The sequence below is a fragment of the Falco punctatus genome (genome assembly GCF_963210335.1).
Source record: "Falco punctatus genome assembly, chromosome: 5".
Lineage (NCBI taxonomy): Eukaryota > Metazoa > Chordata > Aves > Falconiformes > Falconidae > Falco > Falco punctatus.
The window spans coordinates 76,955,893-76,982,296 of record NC_137584.1 but is presented as its reverse complement, the minus strand read 5'-3'; the positions used below and the strand labels follow the sequence as shown (position 1 = coordinate 76,982,296).

General features: G+C 42.2%; 1 protein-coding gene across 1 annotated transcript in view; it reads left to right on the top strand.

The window, feature by feature from the left end:
• Positions 1–26,404, top strand: part of LOC308064305 (uncharacterized protein) — a 40,717-nt gene extending 14,313 nt beyond the window's left edge. The window contains exon 4 of the mRNA XM_080388566.1: positions 1–26,404. This exon is cut by the window's left edge and continues 6,481 nt beyond it. The gene's annotated coding sequence lies outside the window, so the exon portion shown is untranslated.

Sequence of the window (26,404 nt, the reverse complement as noted above, 5' to 3'; positions counted from 1 at the left end):
TTTGGGCACCCAGTATATTTCTTGTATGACCCTGCGATGGAACCTTTTTTACTGCTTACAGATCTGTGTGTTTGCACTGTTGTGAGGAATAGCAATGCATTCATAGAGGTCTAAAGAAAGACACTTTAAGTGCAACATTTCTTCATCCCTTTATCTTTTTAGCTGTAAGAAACTTTATAAAAGCTTCAGAATAAAAGCATATGTTATTTAAAATTCTGTAAAGATAAAGATTTAATATGATGTTCATGAGATCTTTCACACCATAACAGAAAAAATAAGTGCTTTTGTTTTCAAGCCTTTCTCATTTATTTAGTTGGATACCATGAATGTGCAACTGAAAAGAATTCTTTCTCTTTGAAATGCAGGCTGAGACTAAAGCACATCTTATCCCTTGAAAAAGCTGTCAGTACCAAGCTGTCAAGGCACTACCTGCAATCAGACAGAGCAAAACTAAAAGGTTAGAACTTCATCTTACATACTAAAGCTTCAGTTAGCTTCCAATGGGACCCTCTGTCTTTCCTCTACATTTTTGCTTTGCCTTCATATGTCTTTCACGATGCCTATGGCAAATTTGTCAGAACATCCACCAGCCTGCAATAAGCTCCAGGGGCTCCACAGCTAAAATTGCAAAGGAGCTTTTAATTTCTCTGCCAAGTCCGCATGTGTAGGCATGGTATACATAGACTTATCCAGTGATGTTTATTTAAAAAAAAAAAAAAGTTAAAAAAATTAAAAATATTGAAACTTCTCAGAAAAATCAAAATTGAAGTTAAAAATAATGATGAATAACGGTATGGTAGTGGTAACAGACTGCAAATGTACATTGGGGATATAAAATGCTCACACTGCAGCTATAAATCTAGGGAGAGCAAGTGGCCTACCTAATGAGCGCAAATTGTGCCTAATCTATTCCGCTCACACTGCTTGTAGGGTTTGAACTCGCAATCCACAGTGCTAGAAGGGATTGTTGCTACTATTTAAGCTAAAAGAGTAGTTTTGACACTAGATCTTCCCTAGTTTGTGGGCAAGCCACAGAGGCACGTCTGTACCTTCCTAGATACTCTTTAAACAGTGACAATTCCAAATATCCCCGTCACTGGCAAGACAAGCCCTGCCGTGGCCCAGGCCCTGGTCTTTTGCTTGTCCTATGCTGGAGCAGAAAGCAGGTGCTATTTAAACCTTGTTGGCTTTTTGTTGCCGCCTATACATTTTGCTTGACAAAACCACGGAAATATTTTCTCATTGGCATATTGAAACATACTTATTTTGTGATTAAACCAAGCCCGTAGTCACGAGGCTCTGACATGTTAAGGCCTAGTATTGAAGTCTAGGTTCGTTTGTACTGGTTTCTTTCATGACAAATGCTGAACCCAGATTTTTGCTGTAATCACACTTGTCTGAATAAGGCATCTGTCATGAGTTTGTCTGACATCTTTGTCATCGCAAAATCTGCAGTCCATCTGGAGACCTGAGGGCTCAGGGAGATTGAGTACATAAGGGAAGTAATAGGGAAATTTGCAGAAGGAGATGGGAGATCATGATTTTTCTGATACGTTACTTCCCTGGTCATGTCTCTTTGCAGATTTTATTTTATTATTAAAAAAAAAAAAAATAGAAACTCCTTTCCAGTCTAAACTGTGGATGAAAGAGAAAAAAACCCGCACTGTGAAGGTGAAGCACTGGCCATAATAGCTCTTGGCTGACTTAGAAACAGCCTGTGATTATAAAGTTGTGTTTACCACTGAGGGAATCAAATTCAGGCTGGTTGTGGCTCTTCACTGGAGGTGTTACTCTCTAAAGTGACTCTTAAATTTGAGAAAATTACCTGGAAATCTTAAATCTGTCCCTTCCTCCCTGCTGCAGGCTACAAAGCTGCAGCAAGGAGACACAGCTGCGTTTCTCACAGTATTCCCTATGTTCAGACACAGCACAGAAGAAACTTACGGCTCAGAAAAAAAAATGTAAAAAAAATAGTTTGGCTAAATAATTAACAGTGCATTGCAGAGAATGTGTCTGGCTGCAGAAACCAGCAAGGGTTTGGGAGCTGGATGGTTATTTATACTTCCTCACCAATATGCCTGCCACAGTCTGCATCTCTTATGTGTATAAAAATTAAGCACCTTCAGTGTGTCCCTAGTATGTCTTTTGACCAACTGAGTTGATAATAACGTGCTGAGTTTTTTTTGTTGGAGGGGGACAACTGGTGAACCTGTGTTGATTCGCAGTGCCACGTTTTTTAGGAGAGGTACTGTCATGGGGCACATCTAGATAAACACAGGAGAGGAGCTCGCAGTCTTACCTAGGCAAGTCCAGTGATGGGTGGAATAGGAACAGGAGACCAAGTGACTGGCTTCAGGCAGGCAGGGTATAGGTACCAGGTTGAGATGGGCATGGAGTCACATTTCCTGGGTTGTTGCATTCTGTGCTGTTGTGTCTTCAATGATGTAATACTTCCCCCAGCTTTTTCCCAAATTGTTTTCATAAGCTTTGGGAGATGTGCACTGTGCTAAGAAATTGCCTAATACTATGATCCCATGAGGGTTTGGAGCTTTAATGTTTTTAATCAGTTCTAGCTGGATTAATTTCCTGGGATTCCTGTCATACAGGATCGGCTATTACTGGTTTATTCCTCATTACAGCTATGACGGCTTCACATTCTTACCTACCTAACAAAATACCAGAGGAGTTTATTTTATTAGCTTTAGCTAATGGTTGTATACTGATCTCGAGTAAGATGATATTGCTGCAAAAGTAGAGGGTTTTTTGCTGAGCCAAGTCCGTGTGCACCTGTGTTTTTCCAAGAAATCTTGGAAAGTTCGGTTTTCCCATGTTGCTCAGGTTTGGTCACATCATGAGCTTTCTAACTTTTGGCTGCTCCTGGTTTCCTACTCCAGCCAAAATGAGGCTATAGGTAAACTTCTAACGTGGATTTCATCCCACCCAGCATTCACGCTTCAGGTCCTTGTCGCAGGCTCCCCTTCCAGCCAGTGGAGGGAAATAGACGCTTTCAGGGAGTGATCAATCTGACCTATTTTGTCTACTCATCGTATTAGATGAATTGCACCCTAAAGACACCTGTTTCTTTGAACAGAGTACAAAAGGAGAGTAAAAAAGTAAAAAAGTTGTTGACATTGCAGCTGTTTGCACTTGATCAGATGAATGCTGCCCTTCAAGACATAATTAAACTTATGTATGGTGGGATGCATCTGACAGAAGACTAATATCTGTTGTAGCCTGGATGTCTACAATCTCTTCATAGTCAGAGCAAATAGACTTTTTAGGGTGGATTCTATCCAACATAATGGCAAATACCTGAAATAACTTTCTGAACTGCTATTGACTACAGAAGGGAGCCCAGAATGACTAAAATTTAATTCTGCAGTTGGTATATACACCTATAAAGTCATTTGAGACAAAATCCATCCCAAGGAAAGATACCTGACTTTTTTTAATAGTGCAGAGCATCCCACAACTCCTTCTGACACCAGTGGGCATTGAGCATGTTGGATAAATATGTTGCTCATTTGCATGGGTAAGGATTGATTCAGGAATCTACCTGGGCACCCACACTAGAGAATATGGGCTTTGAGTCGTGATTTTTTCTTCCTCCTTTGCCTAATATGCTTTTGGTGCTAATGCTAAAATAAAAAATAAAAATAATCTGAGAAAATAAAAATCTTCATCCTCCTACTCATAAGATTTATTTCACAGAGCCAATACTCATGACAGAGGTTGTGAAGACAGTGTGTTACGAAATGGAAGTATATTACATCTGCAGGCTTTTTATAATTTACAGAATTTTTCATCCAGGGTCATTACCATCGTAGTCATAAGAAGAATACAATGAAGAGTGGGGGAAGAGTAAACCTTCGGCATAAACCAAAGGTTGTCACCAGACTGATTTCTCCTTTCTAGGCATCCAGGAGAGACGGGGGTGATTCTACCCTGTAATATGGGATAGATTATCCCAAATTGCAACTGCATCCAACTGTGTGTATGGGGCAAAACTGCTGTACCTTTCTCCCTAGCAAACTATGCCAGCCATTCTTTGTGCCAAGGTAGCAGACCTGCTGTTTCCAGTTACCTTGCTATGAACCCGTTGTGATCTGGTTTGGCGGAGCTGTAGCAGTCCCAGACATTTGGGTCTACTGTGATGAAAAAATTGTAATTTTTTTTTAACAGATGTTGGGCAAGATTTGAGTGCACCTGGGCCAGTTTACAGTTACAGACGAACACTGCAAATGGTGTGATTTCAATCTGAAACCAGGCAAAACACAGTGGCTTTGGCTGGCTTTGCTCCGAGTTAGGAGTTTGGAGGAAACCAAAGCTCAAAAGGGGATAAGCCCACGCAAACCAAAGCAAAAACAATGATTTACATGAGTGCCCACAAACTGAAACTGCACAGTTGGGTGAGTTACTCCATGCCTCACCTCCCAGCAGCCTGGTGTTGAGAGTCCCGTGGTGGCTGGTGGTGCTGCAGAGGCACTTGGCTCCTTTCCTGATGGTACCTGGGGGTTTTCCCCATTTTGATGTTTCGTTGACTAAGATAAAAGAATACAACCATTTTCTTCGGAGATGAAGTAGGTTTTTGAGATTCATTTCTCTCTAACCATGTCTCTGCTTCGCTTCATGTTGCTTCTCTGATCTTTGTAGCACCTGAGAGCTTGATTCTGGTCCCACAGAGCCACTTAGCCATAAGCTGCTCTTGCGCTCTCTCAACATTGCTGGTGCCAACACAAGACAAAGGCATTTGTGTCTAAACTTTCACAGAAGCCTTCTCTAGAGAGATCAGAAACAAAACTGCTGCAAACTGATGCTAATTTAAGAAGTCCTTATATTCCACAAAATAACAAATCCAAACTCTTCTAACAATGATGAGGCTCACTCAGCGTAGTGCTACTCCTAGTATTTCTGGGTTTGTCCACAGATCTTTTCATGCATAAATTTGAAAATCTTTTTCATTATTCATGTTTACTGTGAACTTTGATTTTATTTCCAGGATCTCTGTGGCAAATGTTAGCTAAGTATATGTTGGTATAATCAGTATATGTTGGATAATCAGATTCATTAAAAGCAGTGTTTAATTGTTTCCAGCTGCAGCAAATTAAGTGAAGATATAATATGGAAAGGAGAAATTTCTTATGTATGCTACATAAAAATCAGGATAGAATTATGATGACTACAGCTAATGGAATAATTCACCACAAATAATTTATTCAAATGTAGCCTTTTTTCCTGCTGAGGGAATAACTCTGTGCTAAGTGCAGTTTCCTACACAGCGATGGCTTGGACAAATATCATTATGAACTTTTTTGCCTTCTGGCTTATTCATGAATAACAAAATTTGAGATGTGTTGGTCAAGCCAGTCACATGGTGCTATTCCTGCTCACTCCACTGAAATATTGCTGCAACTGCTTCCAGTACAAATATCCAGGTGCACACATCTTAAGATTCTGTTCCTCTTGATGCTCTTCTGTTCAACCTTGAAGTGTTCTGTCCTGGCCCATTTAGGCCTGTGAAGTTCAATCATAGGGATATCCAGATGGAAGCTGAACCCAGCTGATGAACAATTACATTATAACAAATATTCACTATATGAAAAAAAATAATAATAATCCAAACCCAACTAACTTACATGTATGTGGAAGCTGCCATACCCCATGCTTGTCATTGACCCAAAATATGCAATGTCAGCGCAAGCCCTGACGTCCAAATTTTCCTCCTTACTTTAAAAAGTGAGGTGAATTCCATTCTTAATTCGTTTGGTTGTGATGGACATAACCTTACGTTTCTTGCTGAGCATAATCTTACATTGTACATACATACCAGATGGACTATAATACCAATCTTCTTTGCGAGGGAGGATTAACAGTACTGCAGCTACTTAACTGTGAAATTTCAAGTCTGATATCATCAATCATCAGTGTATTACAATGCATACTGCAGACGGGGCTGGTTGCCTATTATTGAGGTTGTCTGACACTTTCCATTACAAGACTCTGTTTTCAGTTGCTTCGAGCTTTGCCAAGCTTAAACCGTTTGGATTTAAATTCTTCATGCTGAGTGTCTGCCTCGGGCTGAATAATTTTAGAAAATGTCAGCCAAAATCAGAAAAATGCATAAAAATTCTGACAACCTTGATGTGAGCTGCTCTTTAGCCCCCGGTACTTCGCAGGAAGGGCTTGACATCTGGCAAACAGACTGACCTTTGTGGCAAGTATGAAAATACATCGGAATTCTGTATGAAAACTCGCCGAATCCCAAACTTGCTGAAGTCTCCAGCCTTTTGCCAAGTTGCAAGGTGCAAGGCCAAGGCGAGAATTTGATTGCTCCCACAACACATGTGCTTTTGCCTGGGCTGTTGTTGCTGTCACGGGATCCAAGAATGTCATTCATCATCATCACTGAAAACAAAAAGAGTTCTGACTTCTTCAGTCATTTTCAGACCGGTATGTACCTCATATTGGCTTGACTTCGTCAGTCATTGTTCTGTTTTCATCCATGTGGCTGAAGAGAAACTTTTTTATTATTCGCACTATTAATCATTTGAGATGACCTATGTCTCAGTTCCAGTTCTCACTTTTTTCCTGCATTACTTGATTACTAATCTACAGGCACTGGCACTCCTCTGTGCCTTGTGAGCAGTCTAATAACTCCTAATAGCCAAGACAGATGATCTTATTCAGTCCTGACAATGAAACTCCGTACAGCAGAATCCACTAATGGGACCTCTGTATTAGTTAGAATAACACTTCCAAAATGCTTAAAGTACCATTTATATGAATTGTCCTGAAGGCATTTGAAGTAAATACAGGAATGAAGAGCAAGACATCATAATGGTAAACCATTTATTTGGCTTTCTTACAGCTGGCATTTTGTCTGGAGAGAAGGATGCCATCCCTTTGCCATGTGCAAAATTGTGGCATTCCAGAAATACACCTTGATTTTCCAGATCGTGCAACAGACTTTCACGTGAAGTTCAATATTTAATTCAGCCCTTTCATGTAAATCTCTGAGCTGGGCAATTTGCAAGTGAAGGAAGTAAAAGAATCCTAGCAATCTGTTATGAAAAGGCTGATGATTACAGCTGAGATTCCTCCTGTATGAGAAAACCATCCTTTGGCCAACAGCACGGCTGCATCTTGAAACATCAAGCACAGTCTTTATGTAAATCTCAGCGTTCTTCTGCTTGTTCTGCTGCAAAAGCCATTTTCACTGGGACACAGAAGGAAATCCAGTAAGACAAGGTAATAGAGATTGAAGGCTGCTAATGGAAAGATTAGGTCTCTGGGCTGTCAGACTTGCCTCTCCTAAGCGCACGTTTATGCTTTGAGTTAAATAATACAGCATGCTTATATATGTGAATATATATATATACTGCATATGTATCTGAATGTATGAATGGTAAGATGCTGTTCTGTGTAAGAAAGTTGCAGCAGGGACTGGTTTCACATTTTTATATATTATATTACATTTCATTACATTTATATTACAATGTAAAAAGTTTCTCCCTTTCCCCAGAAAACATGATCTTAACATTCATGTACTCATGTACAACAAGCCTGTGCACACACAGGATCTTGGAGAACAAGTTGTTTTCGATGTTACTAGAATATTCTTACCCTGCAGATGGTTTCTGTGACTCCTAGCTCTGAATAAAATGTGTCCTTCTCATTGAAATGAATGCTTCAATGCTGAACGTGTGTTCCGTTGAGGGAATCGGTGAGTCAGGGTTCTCAGTACTCCGGGTGTCCTTGTCCTTTTGTTCCATAAATGTATTTATATACGTTCCTGTCGCTGAACTTTAAAAAAAAAAAAAAAAAGAAAGAAACCCAATCCATTACCTATTCTACTTTACCGAGTCTTGTTTTTCTGCACTTTGCAAACCCTGCTATTACTTGCAGCAACCCATACTTGCTGCAACACAACTGCACTTGGAGACCGGGTCTCTCCATCTGTCTCTCTTTGTAGAGTAAGAGTTTATTTACTGGCTTATGCCTGATAACACTGGAACAGAAATAGCTTTGTGTATTTATTTTCTACAAGTGTCTTTGTAGAGCTCTTCAGAGGTGTCTTGTAGTCCTTGAACATGATGGCAGGGGAGGGGAAGGAGTGGATCTTGCTTCAACTTCTTCCCCATTGTCTTCCCACTTTTTTTTCCGACCTTGAGGAGAAGAGAGGACACTAAATGGAGAACTCTTGCCTCCCACTATGAGGCTTTGACCTGATATGTTCTGTATCTGGTGGGTATTTGTGAAAGCAATGCACATCAGCAGAGTTTTCAAGACTGCAGTCCTGAGAGGAAATGGCTGAGTTTAGATATCCTGATTTTATTGTACGTTCTTGGCTGAGATGATAAATACTGACATAAGAAGCCAGTAATTGAAGCATTGGGCTAAAATAGTTGTGTCCTCTGATCTAATCCTTCCCAGGCCAATTCACCTTACCCTTTCTTTCCACAATTTTCTCTGTGTAATCCTTTCAGATGAGATTTTACAAACCAAACTATTACGCACAATTTGGGTTAAGAGAAGTTTTTAGATACATCATAGAAGAGCAGAAGGTGTTTAGTGCAAATGACAAAGTTTGGCTAGGCCAGGGCTGATTGGTTTTGAATTGAACTTTTCTTATGTCCTTAGGGAAGAAAGTGTTACTTGCACTTTTCTTCTCCCCGTAGTAGGACGTGGGCTAGGAGAAGATGAATCACATGAGACCTGAGCATATTCACTGTAGCCAGGTCATGAAAATCAGGCTAAACTGTTTCAGCTCTTATAGAGGGTTTATATTTGTTTCTATATGTGTGCATTTTTGTAAATAAAAAAAAAAAAAAAAAGGAGCGAGAACTCTAAAATCCATATCTGTCTGTGTCTCGGGACAAAAATGGCTGAATTTACAATGAGAAATTGGTAAATCTAAGCATGGCTTAAAACCAGATGTTGTGTACTTTTACTAAAAATGTTTGTCTCAGTAGGCTGCTTAGTTGCTTTCAGGATGTGGTCCTCTGTCTCACCCGCAGCCTGTACTGCCTTACCTAGTTCAAAGATGCATCAAATTATAAGAAATGCGTTGCTGGAAAAATCTTATTTGATCCCCAATGCTATTTTGGTTTTAAGCAGATTTATGGGGTTTGATTCTGTTTGTTGCTGCGTTCAGCTGTTAATGTGTATTCTCAGATGAACAGGGAGGCTTGGATGCAAGAGAGAAATTCCCCCCATGCTTTCTGCACAATGGAACTAATTGAAAACCTGCTTGCAAAATATGCAGGGAACATCTAACTCAGTATCTGTCCTTTGTACTTAGGGATCCCAGTGGTGTTGGCTGCCAGCTGGGGGCAAAAATTGTCTGTTTTGCTGCTATCAGTAGTCTTCTGCTAGCAGTGCAATGCACTTCTCATTCCACCCCTGCCCATCTTGTCTCCCTTGCAGAAGACCTTAAAATAAGAGCTCCGTCAGAATTATGATAGGAACTGGTAGGTAAAGGGGCAATTTTCCATGACATTTGCATTAACTGTAACCGAATTAACACAGTCAACACTGCAACAGTGTCAAAGACCGTTGGCTAAAAGCCTAATCAGAAAACATTTTACAGCTGAGTAATAAAGCAGAGTAAATACTGCTTTGATAACTACTGTCATTACTTGTGATATTACATTGAGCGGTATTTTGACTTCAGAGGGTTGCTGGCTGGATGAGTCATGTTGGGATTTGATGTGAGCATGATAATCCCATCGGGGATCTATCAGTTGGGGCAGAGCAATGCCCTGGAGTTCCAAAAGACATCCAAGTTGGCCTGCTCAAGGCCCAGCAGTGTTTTTATGAAGGGAGATGAAGCTGGGGAGGTTGGAAGAATCCTATTTGCCTTCATATTTGACAAGACAACTGGGATTGTGCTTGGAAGTGGCGAAAGAAAGCTCTGCAGGGATTGTGGGCTCATTCTAGCTGAAAACGAATTTTTTTTTAGAAAAGTGAGGGATGCAATCAAAGTCAGAGGTTGGGTTTGTTCCACTAAAATTGGGTTGCAGTCCCTGCTCGCTTGAGGAACTTTATTGATGTGAGTAGTCCCATTGAGAGTATGAGTATTTATGTAGCTGAGAGAAGCTAATGAAATGAACTCAAGTGAAAAAAGGATTGTTCACATGCCCAAGAATTGTATGACAAGGGCCCTAATCCAACCATTGTGGTTTAGGGATTTGCAAAATTACTTATTTTTGCTGTTGCATCTATGTCAATTTTGCTAACTCCTTGCACATTCCAGGCCCTCTCCTGAAATCTACCTTGTTTGCTCTGAATTTCTCCTTCCAGAACAGTCATAGCAACATACTGACCTAATTTTTCAGGTTGTGAAGCTGTGTACTCACTATTTTAAGAGATAAATGAGTAACAGTCTCTCCATTCTCTGGTGTAAATTGACCAAAGCCTCTTCATGTCAATGTAGCAACATGAAGCTGTGAAAACTGAAAGCCTGAGGCTAAACATTAGCTGCAAAAAGAAATGGTATCCATTGCATAGTACTTCTAAAAATATTGTCAACATACAGCATTTTCAGGTAGAAATGGTGATCTAGTTAGAGAAAGAACTATGGCTCTGATGAAAGGACCTTGTTGATAATGTTCGCTGGGGTGTTGCAATACAGATCTTATGATGGCCAAGGTCATCACAGTGCTCAAGCTGATTTTTCTCAGAAGGGATGTTTTCTGCCTTTTCAGCTGTTCATTTTTTATCAAGGTTATATTTTTTAAGGTGTCTGTACTCTTGCTGGCTGCTGGACAGCTGTATCACAAGGATTTCCCTCTGGTATAAAACACAGAGCTCTTCTGTATCAATGTGGAATGCAGTAGCAAATCACTGTACAGTGGCCCATAAGGATACCAGCTACCCTTATAAACTTTTTATAACTTAGGAAAATAAACATGTGGTTTCAGGGCTCTGCATAGTCAGTACTAGCTGACTTGGAGCTTGCTTTACAAAACTAAGAAAGAAAATATTGGTAGAGCTAATAAATTTCTGAGGGAATCAGCGAATAGTATTCTAAAAGCTCTGAAACATGTGATGGTTTATGGATAACTTTGTATTTTATCTCCTGGAGCATCATCCAAGTTGAGCACTAAAGTACAGTGTTCTCCATAACAACTGCTGTGATCTGGGAGCTCCTATGGGACACCAGCCTCACGTCAAGTTATCTATGGAAAGACCTGCTAATCCAGGGGATCCGATGTGCTCTCGGCAAGGCCAGCAGATAAGATTCTCTCGCTTAGGGAGAAAATACCTGGTCATAGCAACAGCAAGAAAGCAACCAGCTCTATGCAGATATCTGGTAACTGCTTTTATTTTAAATTACTTTTTTTTTTTTCTTTAAAAAAAATATGTTAATTTAAAATTAGTAGCTGTTGGGGATGATCAGAACTGAAAGGTGGAGATTGTAATAATGGGTGTTTGCCACCTCTTTCCAGCATCCTGTATTCGTCGTTATTTTGCAGCCCCTCTCTCTAGATGCCCTGTAAGCCAATTCTCCCTTACAGGAAAAGTGTGCTTATGAGGGATCTTTGACACATGGCACGCAGAAAACAGGAATATGGGAAAAACTCACACCCAGATTGCTTGCCACCAACTGCACAAATTCTAAGAGTGAAAGAAGTAGAGAAAAATTCAAGTGATTTCCAGATAAATGAAAACGTGGGAGGCTCTAACTCCCTATCATTTCCATAGCCTATGAAGTGCCATTACCAACACAGGCACTTCCAGTGCTGTGTGCTAAGCGGCAGTTTCAGAACCTGAAGTTGCATCTGACAAATCTGTTCTGAGCTGCAGCCTTTGCGCATGAAAGGACGAGCCATGCTGCGTGACGTTTGGGAGCCTTTCCTGGTGACTTCTTCACTTCTTCCATCAGGCAAATGTTGCAGCGTGTCCTGCTGTGACCTCCCCTGTGTCTTGGTGAGAAAACTTCTTGCAGATGGTGATATTTTGGTTTGGAGTCCAAGAGTGCTCACTCTGTGTGTGTTGACTGCTGGCTCTTGGTGGAGTGTCCCTGAGCTCCTTCCATACAACGTGTGTTAGGGCTGGACCCCAAGTCAAATGCATGTGGGGATCAGTCAGCTGAAGGATATTGTGGATGCAGGTTGTTTATTCTGCTTTCTGGATCCTCAGTCTGGGGTTTCCAATCCTAAATCTGTGATCCTATATCCAAACCTTCCTTTTTCTCAGGAACTACCCTTCAGTTTGTGACCCAGTCTTTTCAGACAAAGCACAGTGACATGTCTTGGACAAATTCTGAAACAATAACTGTGCCTCTTCTTGGCCCACCTGAAAGCCTGAGCTAACCAAAGGCATGAGCCTATCTCTTGAACACTCAAACACAGCCATGTCATACAGTCTACACTCAACTGTGCTGTGGCTCAGCTGACAGATCTTTCTGGCCCCAGAGACAAGAATGGCAAGGAACTGCGGAGAAAAAAAAAAAATTACAGATGGGAAACTGAGGCACAGAAGTAAGTGACTCACATACAGGCAGACTGTGTCAGAGCCAGGAATAAATCATAGAAGTCTGATTCCCAGTTTAGTGCCTTAACCAAAAAATCACCCCTTCCTCACATCAGAGCATCCTTTATCACCCCAAGCTGAGGGCAGCAAGCAGTGGGGATGCAAGAGCTGGAGGTCACAGTAGTAAGAACATATGTTTGTTCCGTTTAGGTACTTCACTTCCTGATAAGTCCATTAAAGATACCAGTGTTTTCACCTGAAGGTGAAAGGTTCTGCATTCTCACTGTCAGTCCCTTGGGTCTCTGTATATTTCTTTTGAAAAGCCAAAGCAGGAGAGTTACAAGAAAAATAACATTCATTAAAAAAGTAATAATAATGGAGCTACAGTACAACAAGGAGGTGAAATTAAGTTTGGATTTGTAGCCTGCAAATGGCTGTGTGAATGCTGAAACATTAACTCTGTTGTTTAGCTCAGATAAAATTGTTTTGGTGCCAGTAGAAAATACCTTTCTTCGGGAAGGTCTTCTGGGCTCTAATTTGGAAATTCCAAAAGACTCAAATGTATCCAGTTGTGCACTTGTAAAGAGGTGAGAGACCTGCCAATAAGTGATTTACAGTATGTTTTCCCATGTTTTACATTTTGGTAATTTCATGTTGCAACTCAATACTTAATAATGTAAAATCCAGCTCCTCCAACTAAGCCAGGAATGAACTCATGGAGGAGTGTCCCATAGGGAAGGGCATATACTACATTACGTGTCTGTGTGCCAGCACCGGAGATGCAAAAACAGCTCCGTGGAGGTTTGCCCTGTAAGGTCAGCCTCCAGAATTGAAAGGGTTGGCTGAATTCAACTTTTGCTACTGACTGCCTGCAGTTCCCAAGACATAGACATCACCACAGAGTCTGCCGAGGTCGGGCTGCTGAACCCTGGGCTCAGATGTGCCATTAGATGAAACTTCCCGTGAACTAAAATTCAAGAGAAACATGAAGGAAATTTGGAGGAAAGCTCCATTTGGAAAAGCTGCTTTGAGTGCAGTGCCTGCGTCAGCATGATCTGCAGAGCACAGACCTACATCTGAACCATGAGACGGGGTATGAATTGGCACCTTGAGGTAAATGTCCCCAAGGTCATGGATCTGCACAACAGCTTGTGCCTTGCTACGAGACAGGAGAGCATGTTTCGGGCACATCTTTGATTTTAAGATGCATAGACATGGTGCAAAAAGTAACACAAAATAATGTCGAGGCCAGAGAAAATGTGTTGCAGTGGAGGACTTAAAAGAGCCTGGTCTGTTAAGTTTGTGAAAAGCACAGTTGTGAGGTGGTTTCCTTATGCCAGGTGATTTATCTTCGTAGACATAAAATAGCAGTACTGAAGATCTGGTCAAGTACACAGAGACATAACGAAAGCTGGTAACAGAAGCTGCACCTGAACTTATATCCTGATGAGAAATAAGGCCCACATTTTTAGCGGTTGGGATGATTAATTGTTAGGAACAACTATCAGTGCGAGTAGGGTATTTTTCATCTCACTGGTCCTTTTAATCAATCCTGAAAAAAATGGTCTACTTGAACGCATGTCACAGCAAATTGAGTGGAGGGTCACCTTTAAGGGTCTGTGTTGAGTAAATAGTTTCTTCTGGGCCTAGACTGTATGGATTTACTGCTCCTTCTAAAGCCTGGAAGACATACACTAGACTTTTCTTAGGAAAACCTGTGTGTGAAGGACGTAATTTTGCCAGCGTTCATGCTGTGTGAAATCCTGAGGGTATGCAAACCTCTCTGCTCCTCTGTTGTCTAGCTTGCCTGACTTATGCAAAAGACTGAAGCCACTGGAGCTGATGACGCTTTTGTGACATCATCAAATATGTCACTATCACTACAGAACCGAAATGAAAATAGCTGGAGATTTGGTAACAAATTACAGGCTGCTAGGACAAGAACTGGTTGCACAGGCTACAAAGTCTCAGCAAGGAGAGGAAACAAGTCAGATACAGGATATTATTCTTGGTCTGCCACTACCTTACTGCAACATCTTCTGTTTGACCAATCCAACCTGTATCGGGACAAATTCATCACAGCACAGAAATCTGTGCTAGAACCAGGGTTTCCAGCCAGACTGGGCTCAGCTAGAAGGAAAGAAAGAAAATAAAAGAAGGAAAGACCTGGAGCTCTGATTAAGTTTATCATTCAAGAGTCAGAGAAGACAATTAAATTGTTGCTCGTGTTCAATGACTGCTAAATAGTTTTCTTTGTCTGGGAAAATTTCAAATGAACCTCTGGCCCTTCCAGATCCTAACCTGACTTGTGCTGTTGCCATAGTTCAGCCATGCTGGAAACATCTGTCATATGAATGTAGTATTTGGATTCCCTAAGCTGTTGAGTGTTGTAGCCCCGTGGTGTGACAGCACTATGCCAAGGTGCTGCCCTGACATTCTAGACAATAAGGTGCAAGAGCACTACTAGCTAGCACTAGCCCATCACCTTCTGTTTACATCTCTCAGAGAACATTTTAGGCAGGTTGATCTTATTTATCCCTGTTTTGCTGTGGACAAAACCAAGTTGCAAGGATTTGTCCAAGGCCAGATTGCAAATCAAAAAGAGACCGAAACAGGCTTTTCAGTTCTGACCTCTATGGTCAGTATTTTTGGGCTTAGCTGTATCACAGTCATGCAGCTTAATGTTAACTTCGTAAGCTACCACCTGGTTATTTCTGGTTCATCCTCACAGTGATCTTGCTGTTCCCCAGCCCTGTCACCTAGTGGATTCCCATCCCATTAGGCAACAACAGATCTGACATTGCCAAAGAACTAATGCATATGTGATGGTAGGGAAGAAGTAATTTTGGGATGCAGTAACAGTGTTCTGCAAGTGAAACTTCTTTATCGTGGCAGGGGTTGGTGCTCACTCCCCAGATCTCTGATTTGGAGCTACAACATGGACGAGGCCTCTGCTCTGCTGAAGACTCTTGTCTGTGCAGCTAAGTGAAACAGGTCAAGGTGACGTGCTTTGCATCTGAGTATGAGGAAGAACTTCTTTCCTCTGAGGGTGATGGAGCACTGGAACAGGCTGCCCAGAGAGGCTGTGGAGTCTCCTACTCTGGAGAGGTTCAAAACCCACCTGAACGCAACTCTGTGCAACCAGCTCTCGGTGATCCTGCTTTAGCAGGGGGTTGGACTAGGTGATTTCCAGAGGTCCCTTCCAACCCTGACCATTCCTTCATTCTGTGATTCATGTCCATCCCACTCCCTGCTAGAGCCAGTTCAACAGGGTGGCTGTGACAAAATTCTTTATTACTAGTAGTCCCTTGCTCATGGCCATGGACTATGCTATCATTTTAAACCAAGATGATCTTGACATGTTCTTGAGCTCATAGTTTGGCACTGTCTTATTTACACCTTGCCTATATGACTCTATGAAATTAGTATTGCAGCCCTGCCTTTCTCCCATTTTTCCTGTCTTTTCAACTGATTTGTCCAGTCCTCCAGAGGAAAGGTCTCCCAGTCAACAGATATACACAGATGTACCTGCGGTTTCAACTGCATCCTGTGGCAGGTGCTGTTTGAGGGCATTTCTATCCCAGCAGCAGAACATGAGAAGGTGAATTAAGTGATACCACCTTGGACTCCAGGAGCTCTCCGTGGAGTTCAGGATCTGCGCAGAGCTTACTCAGCAAGGGAGTTTAAAATTGCGTTTTGGCTAAGAAAGCAAACCCTTCAGCGTCAATCGGAAAATTGTATTTTTGATTTATTTTGTTTAGATAAGGGTTAAGACGCCCAATTGAGAGCCCCTTTATGCTGTGATGTGGGTGGAAGTTTGTTCAGCCACTGAGATAGACCAGTTGTGCCCTTCCCCTCCCCTCTCCACTTCACCCCCCCCCCCCCCAACTTTCTCTCACCATGTTTTTTCTGAAACATATGGGCCTAATTCAGGTTAAAGACTAAAAAAGTTTGCACAGTGCTGGTTAAAAATTATGGCTTCTTATAATGAAATCTTTGTCAATGGAAACTTGAAATAGCAGCTTGGGTTGTGACTTATGGGGAGACCGATGATGGAAATCAATTAATCATCCCACTTCCCAAAATCTGAACAGGAGGGCACACTTGAATCAGAAAGGGGCTCCGGTTTATGAGCTACTTGGACAGCTTTGAGACTTTCACTGAAACCCCCAGGAGCATGAGTGGGAACAAATATGTTAAGGCTGAATGTTTTTCTTGGGGAAGAAGAACAGCAATATAAATTCTCTGTTGAGGAATGTTTGTTGGGTTTTTTGGGGGGGTGGGCTTTTCTTGCACTAGGGGCAAGCACTTTGCAATCTTGATCAGTAAGGTCTTAATTTTTAATAAAGGCCCATTGAGTAATTTTATTGAGGTCTTCTTATTCTTCCCAGGGGCTAGTCAGCAGGGAGCTGTATGTTACCTGTGCTGGGCCAGCTTGGTGGTGCACATCACCTCTGTGGCTGCAAGTCCTGGCAGGGCCCTGCAGCTGCTTGCTGTGAAACCAAAAAGAGTGGTAAAAAACACGGGATCTCCTTCAGGAATGTGCGAGACGTCATACGTCTGGGACCTTAGCAAGGCAGAGGGCAAATTTATGTGAGGTCCAGATCCAGACTGGAGCCCACCATTTCAGTAGCCTGGGGCTTCGATTATACTGTTCCACATCTGCTTATTAAAAGAAACCATACCATAATTAGAGCAATACATGTAATGGATTCTCTGGTTCAAAGGGTGAATTAAAGTGTTGGGGGGACAGGGGCATTGGTTTGGATAGGGCTAGATCTGGAAGAGGGAGTATCAGTCTGGGTCATCTTAAAATGTTTCACTTGACCTGAAATGACATATTTTTCCTTTTCTGGAATTGCTTAACCCCTTTTTTCTTTCTCTTTATATGTCAGAACTTGGAAAACTTGGTTTAAATGATTTTAAAAATTCACCCATCCACACACCCTGAAACAGCAAAACAAGAAATCATGTAACAGATACTCCCAAAGCTATTTTATTAGCATTCCATGTATATTTCATACTCTATCTTGCCATAGGAAGGGATACTTGCCTGTATAATTATGCTGTAATAGTCCAAACTAATGTGAATCAACCACATTATTCTCTTTCAGAGTATTCCAAATTTTTGGAGCTGCTGCAGTGGAGTTCAGTTCCCCCAACTTTGCTTTAAAGGGGAACAGCCACCCTCAAGTCCCCACTTCTTTGATACAAGCAAGGCAGATGATTCGGGCAGTCAAGAGAAGGAAGGGACAAGGAACTGGAGGAGGACTGGAGCAAAGGAGCCTGGAGAAATTTCACAGTTTGGCGCAAGGGTGATTTCCTTTGTCATCCTGCTTGCTTCCTGCCAGTGGGTTGACTTTAATGAATAATGGGAGATGAATGATAATTTTGGTTTCTGCCTGGAGTGGGAACAGCTGACAAAGCGTTTAATGGAAGCTGACAGTTAAGTACCCAGCCGCAGCAGTAAAGTGTCAGACAAAGCATATGAAAATAAACAGCCCAAATGAAAGCTATTTCTGAGCAGATTGCTGGCACACTTTCCCAACCCCAGGCAGGTTATCTGAGATGGTAATTGCTGCCAAAAAATTCCTCCTCCTCCTTTTTTTTTTCTTCTTTTTTTTTTAAATATACCTTATGAGACTTACCTCAAGGGACCATAGAGCATATTTATGGATACGCTTAACTTCAAAATAAGCAAAATCAATACCAGAAAAAGCAGAGCTGTTTTATGGAGCTTATACTAAGTTTGTTTGCATGTTTAAAAAAGTTGGTCGCTTAATAGCAGCTCATATATAGTATCTGCTTCTATATATGTGTATTTCTATATTTAAGAGCTAGAGGCTGGGGTTAGCTAAAGACTTGAAGGAAGTGCCCAGTTGTCACTGCCTTTCTATATGAACCCTAGCCAAAATGGTCTGGGGACATGAGGAACTGCTCCAAAAGGGTCAGAATGAACCATACAGCCAAGATTTCCATCCAGTATTTATGCACTAAAAACCTTGCCATCGTGAGCTGTGCTTTGCCATCTTTTTTGCCCACAGTGCACATTAGTTCTGCTTGTGTTGCTTTAAGTCTTGCAGAACAGTTAATCAAAGCCGATGCAGATTATTGAATGTTGCCTTGTGTTTTAAAAGAGGTTCATTGGCTTTGTGGCCAGAAGGGACTGCTATGATCATCTCCTCTGACCTCCTGCATATAACACAAGCATGGGATAAGTACTATTATATGGGGGTTAATGTACACAGTGCCTTCATTTATTAACTTTCTACTTCATTTATTAGCTTAGCTGTGAGAGCAGGTGACTGAGAGTCAGCATTCCTGGTCCCACTCTTGGCCAAAATGGGCTGTAGAATGGTTATAATAATATTTCCCTATCTGTGATGCTTAACTGATTCCTGCACAGAAAAGGCAACAAGCTTGTGGTGACTTAACAGTTACTGAAAAGAATAATCCTGTTACAGCAAAAATAATAATCTAAATACCAAAACCAATCCCCTCCCGAAATCTAGGCTTACACAAAGATTAAAAAAAAAATACTTGAAATTCTGAAATCTTGGCTGCATAAACCTAAATGTTTTAAAACAGTGGAGTATGCATTTTCCATTTCCAAGCTTGACTTTGACCCCACATACTTCTGTTCCATTGGTGTGATTCATCTGTAGATACAAGGATTGCATAATTCATCACAGATCTTTACCATAGATATAATTACAGTGAATCCTTTAGCCTGAACAGCATGAAGCTTCCTCTAAGGTGAGCCCAAGAGCTATTTGTAGGTGGTGCTGCTCTGGTGTGGTTTGAAAAATGGTAGCTACATGTTTTGTGGTGACATCTGCAATGGAAATACCCAACAGAGCACTGCTGTGAAGTGTATAAGGAGACAGAGAAGCAGTGAGCTGTGGCACCACGCTCTTGAGGGAAGGCACTGGTGTCGGTTAGTGGACTGAAAGCCAGAGGTGGGAAGTGGTTTCCTAGCCATGTATCATCAATCTGTATTTTCCCCTTCCGCTTTGGAAATTAATATGGCACATGAGATTGCAGTTCTCTGGTTCATTGTAGAAGTGTTGGGGACAAATGGCTCTACAGCTGTGGCCATTGACTGTGTTTCTATGTCTATAAACTGATTTGCTAGTTTAATGTTTTAAAGTGTTTTATTATGATTACTTTTTGATAGTAATCTATTTTTGATCTTCAAAAGCATAACTTTCTCTGAGCTGTTTTCATGGGGAGTTTCCTAGAGGTGAAGGGCTACTAAACCCAGCCCTGTTTATACCTTAGCCCCTTCAGCTCATTCTGTAGTCCCTCTGCAGGCAAAAGACTCCTGCAGGAGTTAAAGCTGGTAAAGGTAAAGGCCTGAAAGGACAATAAGATTGTTTGACCTGAGTTCTGGAATATCTGAAGCCCTCAAATTACATCCAGATCTGCTGCTCTGAGCCCAATATATTGTGTTTCACTAAACCAGGTTTTCCAGGAAGACATCCTCTTTTTGGTTTGAAGACATTAAGAGATGGAGAATACACCACTTCCCTTTGGTGGTTTGTGCCAGTGGTTAACCACAGTCACTGTTAGAAATTTGTACCTTATTTCTAATTGGAATTTCCCTGGCTTTCAGGTCTTGTTGTGCTTTGCCGTTTTTGACTACAGAACCTTTAATATCTGGTATTTCTTCACTCAGAGGTATTAATGTGTTACAATCATATCATCTCTTTCAGTCTCCTTGTCACTGAGCTCAGCAGGTTGGGCTCTCGGGGTGGAATTTGCTCCAAGTGGATTGGTTCTTTGGCATCTAATGTTGAAGGCATCTCTGTGTTTGTCTTGGAGTTTCTTCAAAACTTCAGTCACACATATGCTCAGAAGTGCCTGTTCTGGCATGTGGCACAATGCCAGGTTTAAGCAGTGGGATTTCTGTACTCTGCTGGAGGAGTCCAAACCAGTTAAATGTGAGATTGGTGCCCACCTTTGGCACGGCAACCTAAGGGGCAAATCGCATACCTTGAAAATGGAAAACCTGGATTCTTGGCTTGAGGGGACTAAACCTCATCTCTCATATCCTAGGAATATCACCAAGCATTGGGCTGTGGAGGAGCTCAAGTGTAAATGTTCCTCTCTTGCATAAGTAACTAGGGGAGCATGGTCTGGCAGAGACCAAGCAGAGCAGACTGTGCTAAGCATGGACTGACACCTCCCGGGGTTACTCTTCCAAAATCCAACAGTTTATGGCTCAAGAAGTTGCTGTCTTTTTGTTTTAGTAATGCAGATGGGATTTCTTTTCCATGTAATTGTCCAATCTCTCCTTGACTTGAACTTTCAGCATCCACAGCATTGTGTTGGCAAGCCTTACAGCTTAGCTGTGTGTCCTCTGGAAAAAAAAAAAATGCACCACCTCCTGTTCTTTCTTTTGGGTTTGCCAACTGCTAGCTTTGATATTCCATCATTTTTGTATTGGAATAGACAGGGAACAATTAAGCCCACTCACTTTCTCCATGTCACTCATTTTATACAACTGTATAAATATCCCCTCAACTGCTGAAGTTTGAAGGTTCTTCACATTTTTTGATCCTTCTTGCCATTGTCCTCTCATCTGTTATAACCTGTCTGAAAACACAATATTCAGGATGCAGGTGTGTCATGGATTTGTATTACTGTTTTAACAGAGTCAGATAATGTTTCTCTACTCCTCATAATTCCTAACATCCAATATACTTTGTTGTGTGTTACTAAGAATTCAGCGTCCATCTGAGCTGTCTGATGGGGTTCATTTCTGATCACATTTGCCATCATTCTATATGTGAAGTTAGAGTGGTTTTCTCCCATTGTGCACAAAGGCACATCACTGCCTTTATCTGTGTCCAGTTTCATCTGCTGGTTTAACACTCCATCTCTCAGTGTATTGAGCTCCTTCTGCAGTTCTTCACTGACAAGCTTGTCTGTTCTGACCTACCATGACATCAGTGAATGTGAGCCAAGCCCAGAGAGTGGTGGTGGAGCAATGTTCCCCAGGGACCAGCGCTGGGGCCAGTTCTGTTTAATATCTTTATCAATGATCTGGACCGGGGGATCGAGTGCACCCTCAGTCAGTTTGCAGATGGCACCAAGTTGTTGGGGAGTGTTGACCCACTGTAGGGCAGGCAGGCTCTGAAGAGGGATCTGGGCAGGCTGGACCGATGGGCCAAGGCTGATTGCATGAGGTTCAACAAGGCTCAGTGCTGAGTCCTGCCCCTGCGTCACACCAACCCCAGGCTGGGGGCAGGGGGCTGGGAAGGTGCCTGGTGGGAAAGAGCCTGGGGGTGCTGGTCAGCAGCCGGCTGGGCATGAGCCAGCTGTGTGCCCAGGTGGCCCAGGTGGCCATCAGCATCCTGGCTGGTATGCGAAAGAGTGTGGCCATCAGGAGCAGGGCAGTGCCCGTCCCCCTGCGCTGGGCACCGGTGAGGCTGCCCCTGGACCCCTGTGTTCAGCTTTGGGCCCCTCACTGCAGGGGGACATGGAGGGGCTGGAGCGTGTCCAGAGCCGGGCAGGGGGCTGGGGCAGGGGCTGGGGCACAGGGCTGATGAGGAGCGGCTGAGGGACCTGAGGGGGTTCAGCCTGGGGAAGAGGAGGCTCAGGGGGGACCTGATCGCTCTCTACAGCTGCCTGAGAGGGGATTGTAGGTAGGTGGGGGTTTGTCTTTTCTCCCAGATAACAAGCGACAGGATGAGAGGAAAGGTCCCCAAGTTACACCACGGGATGTTTAGATTGGATATTAGGAAAATTTCTTCATGGAAAGGGTGATCAAGCATTGGGACAAACTGCCCAGGGAGGTGGTGGGATCACCATCCCTGGAGGTGTTCAAAAAACATGTAGATGTGGTGCTTAGGAACGTGGTTTAGTGGTGGGCTTGGCAGTTCTGGGTTAATGGTTGGACTGGATGATCTTAAAGGTCTTTTCTATGATTCTATAATGTGACCACCTAACTTTAATTTCCTTTTCAAGTTCAGTTATAAATCTGTTGCCATCATAGGTCTCTATGGCATTTGCTGGTTACCCTCCTCCCCAGTGAAAATTCCTACCATTTCCTCATACGTATTATTCATTCCACCTACCATTATCCATACAAGGATCTCCAATTGATTATTTTCTTAAAAGCCTTGGGCTGAGAAGGGCCTCCAGTTCTCACCAAGTTTTTCATGCTCTGCTGTTGCTTGCCAAGAGCAGAACCGAGCAGTTGTGCCTTACATTTCCTTCTCTGTCTCTATGTTGAAAGTGGAAAAGCTCGGCACTCAGCCTAAGTGCTTAAACTCCTGAGGTCCCTGGTAATCCAAGGAGTAAAAGGCAATCAGAATGGATAACTCCTCACAGGTGCTCAGTGGCGTGTAGTTCTTTCCATCCCAACCACATTTGGAACTGAGGTGTGACGACACTCACCATCGCTCCCTGCCCAGCAGCAGAACACCTGCAATTGCTGTAGGCAGTATCTTAATGAAGCCTTTACCTGGGGCAGGCGACAATCCCCATTTTGCAAATATGGTCTATATTTTTGTTCCTGAGCCTCTGCTTTCACATTCAGATGATTTTTGAACATTTTCCCTGAACTAACCTGGTTTACCAGGTGAGTTATTGATCACACTCCTGTTCCTTCGTTAGCCCTGCACTGATCCTTAAACACATTTTATTAGTAGTGATACTAAATTTATTTCCAGAACTCACTGACAGAAATGTTGAAATGTACCAAACCTTGGAGCCCTCCCTGCAGAGCCTCGGTGGGTCCCCCCATAGAGTGAGAACTCCACATTAATGACCTTTCTGATGCTGTCAGTCAGCCCTCTCTTTATGCTCTACTGATATTGCATTGTCCTAATCTTAAATCAGGATTTCAGTCCTGTGCCCTCAGGAACACACACATTCTAGCTCTGCTTTGGCATTGATTTATTTCTGTCTACTCCCAATTCCCCTCTCTGCCTCTATTGCCTTAAAGGTCTTGCTGTTTTTACCCAAAGTCAATATTCTCCTGTCCTTTCCCACAATGATGACATACACAGTGATGAAGCTGGATCTTACTCACACTCACACCCCTTTATAATGTGCAAGCTTTGACACTGATGCCTGCAGGAAGGCGAGTTGATACTACTGGAAAAGCAAAAAGAGGCTATAGTGCAAATGCGCATCAGGTCTTAGAGGTTTTTTTGCCTCAGGTTGTATTACAGTCAAGTGAGTCAGAGATGTGGGAACTGCTAACTTCTTTCACTGGGGAGCATTGTTAGTGACCTGCACAAGAAGCCAGAAAACTGTTATTGCTTGAAATGTAAAATTAAAGAAAAAAAAACCCCTGCTCTCTTTCTCATTTCCCTGAACTGGACCACATGCTTCCCTGGAGGAAAATCATTGCTGAAATATGTTGACTGCAAATATTTCTGTTAATCTGAATATTCCTCTCTTGCTCTGAGCTGCAGGATGCAGGCAGAAACCTGTACCATCTGTTCTGGAGTGATCTGTGCAAGCTGCAAGCATGACCCTGCTGGAGATGATGGATGGCCTAGTACCCTGCCCTTAACTTCTGTGGGATTGCACTGGTAGGATGGGTTGCACTGGAGAGTACAAAATGGTGCCCAAGATTGCATGGTCAGCTGTGCACTGCCAGTGGGGTCACACTGACTGCGACCATGCAGTAGCACCACTCCCACTGGTGGGATGTGACCACAACACTAACAGCCTACTTGTGAGCTTTGGGAACTCTCATTGATGTTGAGCATGTCATGGCCTGATGAGCCTTCTCATTACCAGACTTGTGCCAGATCCACTTGAAGATTTTTTCTTCAAGTGCAATGTGCCAAAGGCGATCTCACAAAATGTTAACTCTCGTTTTGGCATTCATCCCTGAAGGGTTAAGCGTCCCTGAAAGAGCAACCCTTTCCTTTTTCCTCTCATTCCTTATTGCATAGAGTGCTCTGATATATTTTCCTTCTCCTACTCTCTCTCTCTCTCACCATATGTTAAAGATTTTTAGGAACGTACCTTTTCTGCAGCATCTTTAGCTTTTAGACTTTAATGCAGTCCTGATGCATTTACCATAAATCCCTGGAAATATGGCAAATCCAGGTCAAAACTTCTTGGAAGCAAGAACTCACTGGAAGCAAGTTCTACATATGTGTACAGTCTTCCTTGTCTGGGCACAAGAGTTGCGTGATTAACTGGATGAAGAGAAAATTTCTCTATACCCAATGTCAGCAGAATTTTTGATTGAAGATATTTTTACACTAACAAGCCCTCGGTGTCTACTGTATTCAGCATAAGGGAGAATCATGGCAAGGAGCAGAATGGAAGAAATGTGCTAATTTGAAAAATCTGGACATTTTTCTCTATGGGAAGAAAAAGATTTCTATGAAGGCTATTGGAAAAATAGTGAACTTGTTTGTGAATATATTTGTTTATATGAAAGTCTTTATCTGCTTTCCACTGGTTCCATCATCAGGCAAATGTTTTTCAGCAACTTCCCCTATTCAAAGTTTTCTTTTTAAATCTCTCATTTCCCCTTTACACACCTCTACCCTCTGGCTCAGAAATCCAGTTCTATGCTTTACCTGCTCTTCATTTTATAAAATAGTCCTTTTTCTCAAGAAATTATTCAGCTCTGGGGGAGAGACTGAAGGTTTCTTAACTGTCTTTACACCAACCAGGCAGTCTGCTGAATAATAACATTCAGTAGCCACAAAATTTAGTTGCTTTTTCCGCTGTGCCCTGTGGAATGATTGGTGCATTTTGTGGTCCCAGCACAGGAGAAATGCTAACACAAAGTAAGTAAGGAAGTCATGTAAGTTATCAGCTGAAATCCCAAACCTTGTGAATCCCAGTGTTGTGACTGAGGGTGGGACCTACCCTTGTGGTGGACCTGGCTATGCTGCATGCTGTGGGAATGTGTCCTGCAAAGATTGCTAGTAACAAGAGGTGTTGGCAGAGCGAGACCTTCTGGTTTTTTGTCAAGTTTTGGTCCAGGACTGTGTCCAGGGAGCCCTGTTGTCCTGTTAATCTAGAGCAGAGGAAGAAAGGCAGAACTGGCTGGTGACAAAGTGCATTCACTTCACTTCTTTCTATGCACAATTTCCAGTTCTTTTGTACTCTTCCAAGTCTGTCTTGAAGGCATGCCTTAGTCCAGACAAACAGGAATAAACACAGATTTCTGCTATGAGATAATGAGGGTTTCTGTTTTGTTCTCTGTTCTTTTCCTAGAATCCCTTGTGTTTTATCAGCCTTTTTGATGACTGTTGAGGACTGCGTTAGTCTTCAGAGAACTATCCACAAAACCCAGTATCTCTGTGAACAGTCATAGCTAATTAAGAGTATTGTAACATATGTGTAATTAGGTTATTTTTATCCCATATTCATTACTTTGCATCTATCAACACTGAATTTCTTTCAGTGCCATGAGATCTCATAAACAATGAGTATCACTCAGTGTCATGAGATCCTAATATCATCTGTAAACTCTGTTATTTCGTGAGTCGCTGTTTCCCAGATATGAATATGTTGAACAACACTCATCTGCGTGGAACTTCATGTGACCTCCATCTATTACGTAAATTGACTCTTAGTTCTGTATCTTTTTAGCCAGTTATTAAGTGGGAGAAATGAGATCTCAGTTTCTTTTTAAGCCTTTTGTAATCTAAGCACATTGCATTAACCAGTATTTATTATATTGTTTCCTTCAAAATGCTCTACAAGATGTGAACTCTGAATTCCTTTTGTGTACCAGGGTTCAGCCCCATGACTGGGAAATTATGAGAAGAACCAAAGTATTAGAAAGAAGTCCCATGTTTCTTAACATACCTCTCTTACTCATGCCTTTGGAGTCAGTGCAAGCATCTCCTTACCAAGTAGGCTAGGGCATCGCAGCCACACCACAGCCTAAACCTGTTAAAATTCAAGATATGACAGTGTCAAGTAAAAATGTTTT